This window comes from Palaemon carinicauda, chromosome 10 (genome assembly GCF_036898095.1).
Source record: "Palaemon carinicauda isolate YSFRI2023 chromosome 10, ASM3689809v2, whole genome shotgun sequence".
NCBI classification, from domain to species: domain Eukaryota; kingdom Metazoa; phylum Arthropoda; class Malacostraca; order Decapoda; family Palaemonidae; genus Palaemon; species Palaemon carinicauda.
The window spans coordinates 142,676,642-142,684,141 of NC_090734.1; positions in this window are offsets into that span (position 1 = coordinate 142,676,642).

Sequence of the window (7,500 nt, forward strand, 5' to 3'; positions counted from 1 at the left end):
ATAAGCCGGAGAAAATTTAGTGTCTTCAGACACATAAACTTACGTAGCAATGTGATTGTTTGTGGTTTCAAGGTTTAAAAGGTTTGAAGGTCACTCATGAATGTCAGAGGCAAGGGAGAAGACAGTGTCCTAGCAGGATAATATTCTAGAGACTAACCATATACACATATGATCAGCACCCAGGCCCCCTTTCCCCAAGCTAGGGCCAGGAAAGGCCAGGCAATGGCTTCTAAGGATTTAGCAGGTAGACCTATAGGCACCCCCAAAACTCCCATCCTTAGGTCACAAGGATGGTGATTTTTCAGACACTTCAAAAAACTATTGAGCTTGAGCTGGACTTGAACCCAGGTCCAGCAGATCGCTTGGTAGGGATGTTATTATAATCTGAGGTCGTACATTATCTTAAATGTAAATCTACCGTTATTTTATAAAGTATTTTATATGATCTCCTGTAAACAAAATTAATAAAAATTGAAATATATTGTTTTGTTCTGGAGTGTTTCCGATAATGACCTAATTAGCTCTGTTTTGATCTATTGTCTTTCCTTCTGGGTAAATCTAACTTGTTATGATTTAGTTTACCAATGCTTTGTCAATTTCTATAACTAAGTTCTCTCTCTCTCTCTCTCTCTCTCTCTCTCTCTCTCTCTCTCTCTCTCTTTCTCATGACTGCGGTCTTTCTCGTGGGTCATCCAATTGCTAGTTCCACTCTTAAGATAAAGTATTTACGAAATCTTCCCAATACAATGATGAACGTATCTGGATATATATATATATATATATATATATATATATATATATATATATATATATATATATATATATATATATATATATATATATATATGTGTGTGTGTGTGTGTGTGTGTGTGTGTAAATTATATATGTTCTAGATAAATATACATATACACTTATATACCGGTGTTTAATTCTTTATTGTGACACTGGGTGGCATTCCCAGACGTATATCTACTCAGTCTCTCGCTGTCCCTTGTAACAAATGCGTGGTGAAGAAAAAGGCGTGACCTCTAGTAATCTCTAAGTTGATTTTGATAAAAAATAATTTGTTTATATATATATATATATATATATATATATATATATATATATATATATATATATATATATATATATATATGTATATATGTACACACACACACACACATATATATATATATATATATATATATATATATATATATATATATATATATATATATATATATATATATATATGTATATGTATATATGTACACACACACACACATATATATATATATATATATATATATATATATATATATATATATATATATATATATATATATATATATATATATACATATATATATATATTTGTGAAAGGGTTTGTGCATTGCTATGATCAGCAAAGTTGTAATAGTCAATCCCACCCATACTATAGTCCATTTCTTTTAGTGAGCCATATTTGCACCGACTCGCAACGGTGCCATTTTAGCACGGAAAAGTTTCCTGATCGCTGATTGGTTAGAATTATCTTGTCCAACCAATCAACGATCAGGAAAATTTTCCGAGCTAAAAGGGCACTATTGCGAGTTGGTGTAAATATACCTCGCTAAAAGAAATGGACTATAGTATGGGTGGGATTGACTATTACAACTTTACTCACTGCTGTGTAATGAAACAGAGAGTGTAGACCAGGAGGAAGATGTGGCATTATTATTAGCAAAGATTTGAAGTTCACCAAACAGAGCATAAAAGATGAGAAGAAAGCACAGAATCTGATAGGTTACATAAAGAGACAATTCATATACAGAAACTAAAACACTTGATTTCAGCTGTGTACATCTCTAGTAAGACCCCATCTAGAGTCCAATTTTGTGCTTCAAGTATTCAGAAGGGTGTAAGTAGACTGAAAGCAGTACAAGCTAGGGCCACCAAACTAGTTCCAACACTAGCAATTTGGATATAGACGGAGAATGGAACGTTTGAACTTATTTGATCTACAAACTCGACGACCAAAGGGACAGTTAACGGAATCATTAAAATTCTTAAAGGAATGACAAATGTACTTTACAACAATCCATTCACGCTTAGCACAAATCAGTCCAGAGGTAACAGACACAAACTGGAATTGAAAAATACAACACAACTCAATGTGGTAATTTGTTTACATACAAATTAGCAAATACAAGGAACAGACTTCCAGCAGATGTAGTAAATAGCAACACTGTAAACGAGTTCAAGAATAAGTTAGACCAGATTATAAAAACTCTCTTAACATTCAAACCAAAGCGCTCTACCCAAGACCAAATAAAGTCTACGCGGATGAACTAAAAAGTCTTTGAGACATCCAAAATCCGTGTAACTCCTTGTAACCCTTACAACACCAAGCACAGTTTCACACAAAACATCTCTCTCTCTCTCTCTCTCTCTCTCTCTCTCTCTCTCTCTCTCTCTCTCTCTCTCTCTCTCTCTCACACTATTGCTTGCTATAACCATAAACCCCTTTATGGTCTATTTCGCATCTTGATAGGCAAGTATTGCTCGTATATCGGCAAGTGCCAAATAATAGAGATTTGTGGCCAGTCTCCTAAGTCATGTATGAGAGAGAGAGAGAGAGAGAGAGAGAGAGAGAGAGAGAGAGAGAGAGAGAGAGAGAGAGAGAGAGAGATTGTCATTATTTTGAAAAAGTAAAAGTCCAAGATAAAAAGTATGTGATAAATTTCTTCCAGTTACATACACTTCACCGATGAATAAATTTACAGGCCCCACCTCTGGGACAAATAACCCAAATTTATGAATCCAGTGTTTGTATCAGAAAACTTCATTCGTTGGCAAAATACTCATTAAATGTTTTATTGTTTTCAATGCTTAAGTGTTCCTGGTATTAGTTTGCCTATTAGATTCGTACATCCCTGTACAAAATATGATACATTATCCTTCTCCTTCTATTAGCGTGTTTTTTACCCATTCGTTTGGGGTAACACGGTTGCCTTCTTTTGTAGGACTTTACTTTGGCTTTTGGGGTGGGCCGTAGTCCCGACCGGCTGCCCCACCTGACATCGCCCAGACCCCGGTATTGTATGTTTGTGCGTTGTACCAGCCACCAACGTCCTTCCTCCCAGGAGCGAGGAGTCATGGCGTAGTTAGGTCGACAGTTCAAGACGTGTGAGGTGTCTATTATGTTTTTAGAAGGTAGTGGATTGGCTGTGTTTGTGTGTGTATTAGTCTGTAACACCCTTCTGGTACATTATGAAAGTACTTTTTTTCATTGGTTTCATGCTTATATACGCACGAAGATGCCAACCGAAGGTACTATAAGTAACATTATCCAGAAATTGCACCGTTGATGAGTTAAACGAATTTATCCTGTCAAATTTATGCCATTCACTGTTAGAAATGTTCATTTAAAAATTTTAAAAATACTGGAATAAATGCTGCGGGGCATTTACCGTTTAAAAAACGGATAGATTAACGTAAAGGAGTGATATTACGGTCACCAACCCGTAAAAGACAATAACAAAGTAAGGCAAAAATTACGGTCGCCTGTATTTTACTGGAATGGAAAATATCCGATTAGAATTACGGTTTTTTTTAAGTGTTGATAAATGGATATCCAATAGTACTGAATAATGATACATCTTTCGTATGCAAAATTTTTTCCCAGAAAACAGACTGTCTTATCACAAAATAATTTTGTAATTATCCGATCTGGTTTCACATGAATTACCACATTAGGAATTCTGCCAGTGGTAAGACCATAATGAAATTCAACCTCTGTTTGATCTCAGAATGCAAGAGGCGGTTTCTCTCTCTCTCTCTCTCTCTCTCTCTCTCTCTCTCTCTCTCTCTCTCTCTCTCTCTCATGAGTTATTCTGACAAGCACAATTTCCACATCAAAACAAAACGTTTTTATGGAAATTTTTAGTGTTGGAGTTAACACTCACTTGTCCAATTAAACTACAAAGCACCGGTAGTTTTCATTTGTTTTCATAGTTTGTTTTACAGTTTGGTTTATTTAATTAAATTTTTCTCCATTTGCGTTATCGTAACATATCACGGCTTTCTGTTTTAGTCATCTTAGAGGATTGATGGAGATTAATCAAATAGAGTATCAGGCTTAAGAAGTGTAGACAAGTGTTTGCGTATCGCCATGCTCAGGAAAGCCGTACTATAGTCTGTGTTTGTTAAATTCACGAAGAATGTCGAGGTGTACCTAAGGAAGAAAACACACGTTGCTATATTTCCGACTTGGTTATATACCTCCTCGTCCTAGTAAATTCTTGTAATCCTATCAAAAGATTATCTTCGTGTGGAGGCCACAACCGAAATGTTGCTTTGCTTTTTTAATCATGTTTTCTCTTACAATGGTAATTTTATTATTTTTCTTGCCAGATCCCAATGCTCTATTTTTTATTATTATTAGATATGTTTTTGAAATTTCGTTAAAGATTAAAAGTGTATGGTTTAAGTTACAGTTTCAACAGAATCGATGCTCACCAGAACCTCAGCCGGGCAAGCCTAACCATCCCCCTTACCCCTGTGGTGCCCAACCACAGCAGTGGCTCCCCCTGTAAACAGCTTAAACTCTCGGTCCCGGCGGGGATCGATCTGCTGCCATGCGAAAGATAGGCAAACACGTTACCACTGTATTTCCCTTCTTGTTTTTTTTATATTTTATCTTTTTATTATTCTTTTATTTCTTTCTCCATATTTGTTTCTCTTCCCAGTTGGTTTGCAGCATGATTAGGTCGCTCAAGCTGCTTGTCCTCGCCGGTGGTTCCTATCAGTAACCCCCCCCCCCCCCCCCTATACCCCTCAAAAGATACTTACCAACGAAAGCCGATTAATGAATGGCCATCGCTGGCCTGAGAAAATATATCGTAAAAGTGGCAACGTAAAATTGGCAACCCTGAGAAAATATATCGTAAAAGTGGCAAACTTTGTGCCACGTTTCTTTATAGTACGACTGAATAATGATACGAAACTATAACCATTAGGTTTTTATGTCGTGGGCGTTTTACATTTAAACTTCTGTAATTGTATTTATTTTATGAATAAAATGACCTTATTATCTCTATACTTTAGAAAAACAAAGTCAGTTATATGGCAACGTGTGCATTTGGCTTTTTGGTACACATCGACCTTTGTAAATTTGAGAGACTATGGTAGGGCCACCCATACTAGGTTGGTTTGCTGTCACCGATAACATGAAAGTTTCCGCAGTTGGCCAGCATGCTGATGAAAACTGTCCAAACCTCAGATATGAATAAGGACATGCCTGAGGCCTTTGTCCTGCAGTGGATTAGAACAGCTGCATTTGTTGTTGTAGTTGTGGTTAGTGAATGTTCACTATTCGAACATGATCCTAAATAGATAGCATTTTTGTAATTGACATGGAATGTAAAGAGAAGTTGATGAAAAAATACTGAAAAATATTCATCACTTGATTGGGATATTTAATTAGGAAATAGGAAAAGGATTATGCTTAATTAATGATGATTTGATTAAGTAAGGATTACAATAAAAAGAAAAGAAAGTTGTGAGAAAATTCTCACTCATCTTATAATTATATCTCTTTTTTTTTTTTTTAAATCCTATATTTACAATATTAAACAAAAAGGATTTTTTTTTCTAATAACCTTCACTGAAAATCCCCAATATTAGGTCATCGATTTTGAAGCGAGCGAAATACATGAAATCCAAAATACAAAAAAATGTTTATTGGAATTTCAGCTCAAAAAAAAATAATGATGAAAAATGACTGGTTTGATATATTCTTTTTCAAATTCACACCCTGTTTTATTGTCATTATATGATTAGCTCCTTAACGAGGTCTTTCCGAAAAAGTCCATTTTCACAAAGTTGATTGTTATCTCCGCCAACAATGTTGCATAGTTATTTTATTCCTTTTTTTGTCGATTGGTTAGCAGGATTAGAGAAAATAATATATTAATTTTTGACTAAAATTTGATTAGAAGGTGGGCCTGAAATATTGGCACATAATCTCTCTCTCTCTCTCTCTCTCTCTCTCTCTCTCTCTCTCTCTCTCTCACTCTGTATATATATATATATATATATATATATATATATATATATATATATATATATATATATATATATATATATATATATATATATATATATATCATTAGCTGTTACTACTCCACTGCAGAACAAAGGCCTCAGACATGTCCTTTTACTCGCGACTGTTTATTGACAGTCTATGCCAGTTTATACCCGCAGATTTTCTTAGTTCGCCAATCCATCATCTTTTTTTCATTCCCCTGCTTCTTTTGCAATATATATATATATATATATATATATATATATATATATATATATATATATATATATATATATATATATATATATATATATATATATATATATATTTATATATGTATATATATATATATATATATATATATATATATATATATATATATATATATATTATATATATATATTACTAATATTTAAAAAAAGTGAACCGGAAATTTTTTTTTTTTTTGTACTTAATCATTTGCCATATGTTAATTTGACGTTACCGCAGAATTCTGATAGAATAAACGAATTAGGTGAAAATGCTTATTACATACAGGAAACTAACTATCTCGCAATCTGTAGTTAGGGAGTTTGAGTCCGGCTAAGCCAAATACTTGATAATAGTATCTACATGCTCCCTTTTTTGTGAGCTAGGGATGATGCTGGTCACTGCCGTCTCAAGGTTAGGTAGTCCTCAGGTCTACCTGCTGAGTCATCAACAGCCATTTTTTGGCTCTCCCTGATCCTAACTTGGGTGGAGAGTGAGCTTAGTTTAGATCATGTGTGTATGGTCTATCTCATGGTTATTGTCCGGATCCTTGCTCTGCTCCTAATGAGGGCCTTTAAGACATGTTGATTTAATGGTATGTATGACATATGTTAAGAATTAATCCTGCATTCACTCTTTCCTTATTTGTATCATAAGGTGTCAGTTCGTTTGAGTGAAAATCGGAATTATATGTTTTTTTTTTTTACCATAGTCTATGACTTTATTAGTTTACTTTAGATTTTTATATCAAGCCTTAATTTTTAATACAATTTTATACACTTGATATCAATCTATTCATTGTATTTGAAGTGATTTCATTACTGCTGAAGTTTTGACAGAAGTTTTGACAGAATCAACATCTTTCTTAATATAAAGGTATTCTTATAAGTACCATATCTTTATAAGCATTCCTTTCCATTCCATCCTAGACTAAGTTATAATCCATTATCGAATCTGTGTGATTGTGTCCCTGTCTATTCAAGGAATTCTTGTCTAACTTTAGTATACATTTCTCTCATTTCGAAAGTTTATGGTGTAGACGTCATTAACGGAACTTTCACTCTAAACATCTATAAATATAAAACGTTTTCTTAACATTTTATTATCCAAGTAGAATTGTTAAGTGAATCATTAGTTTTGCACACAGGCGCGTAAACAAGCGCAAAATTGGGAATAAATTAACGTACGGAGAGATTTCGACA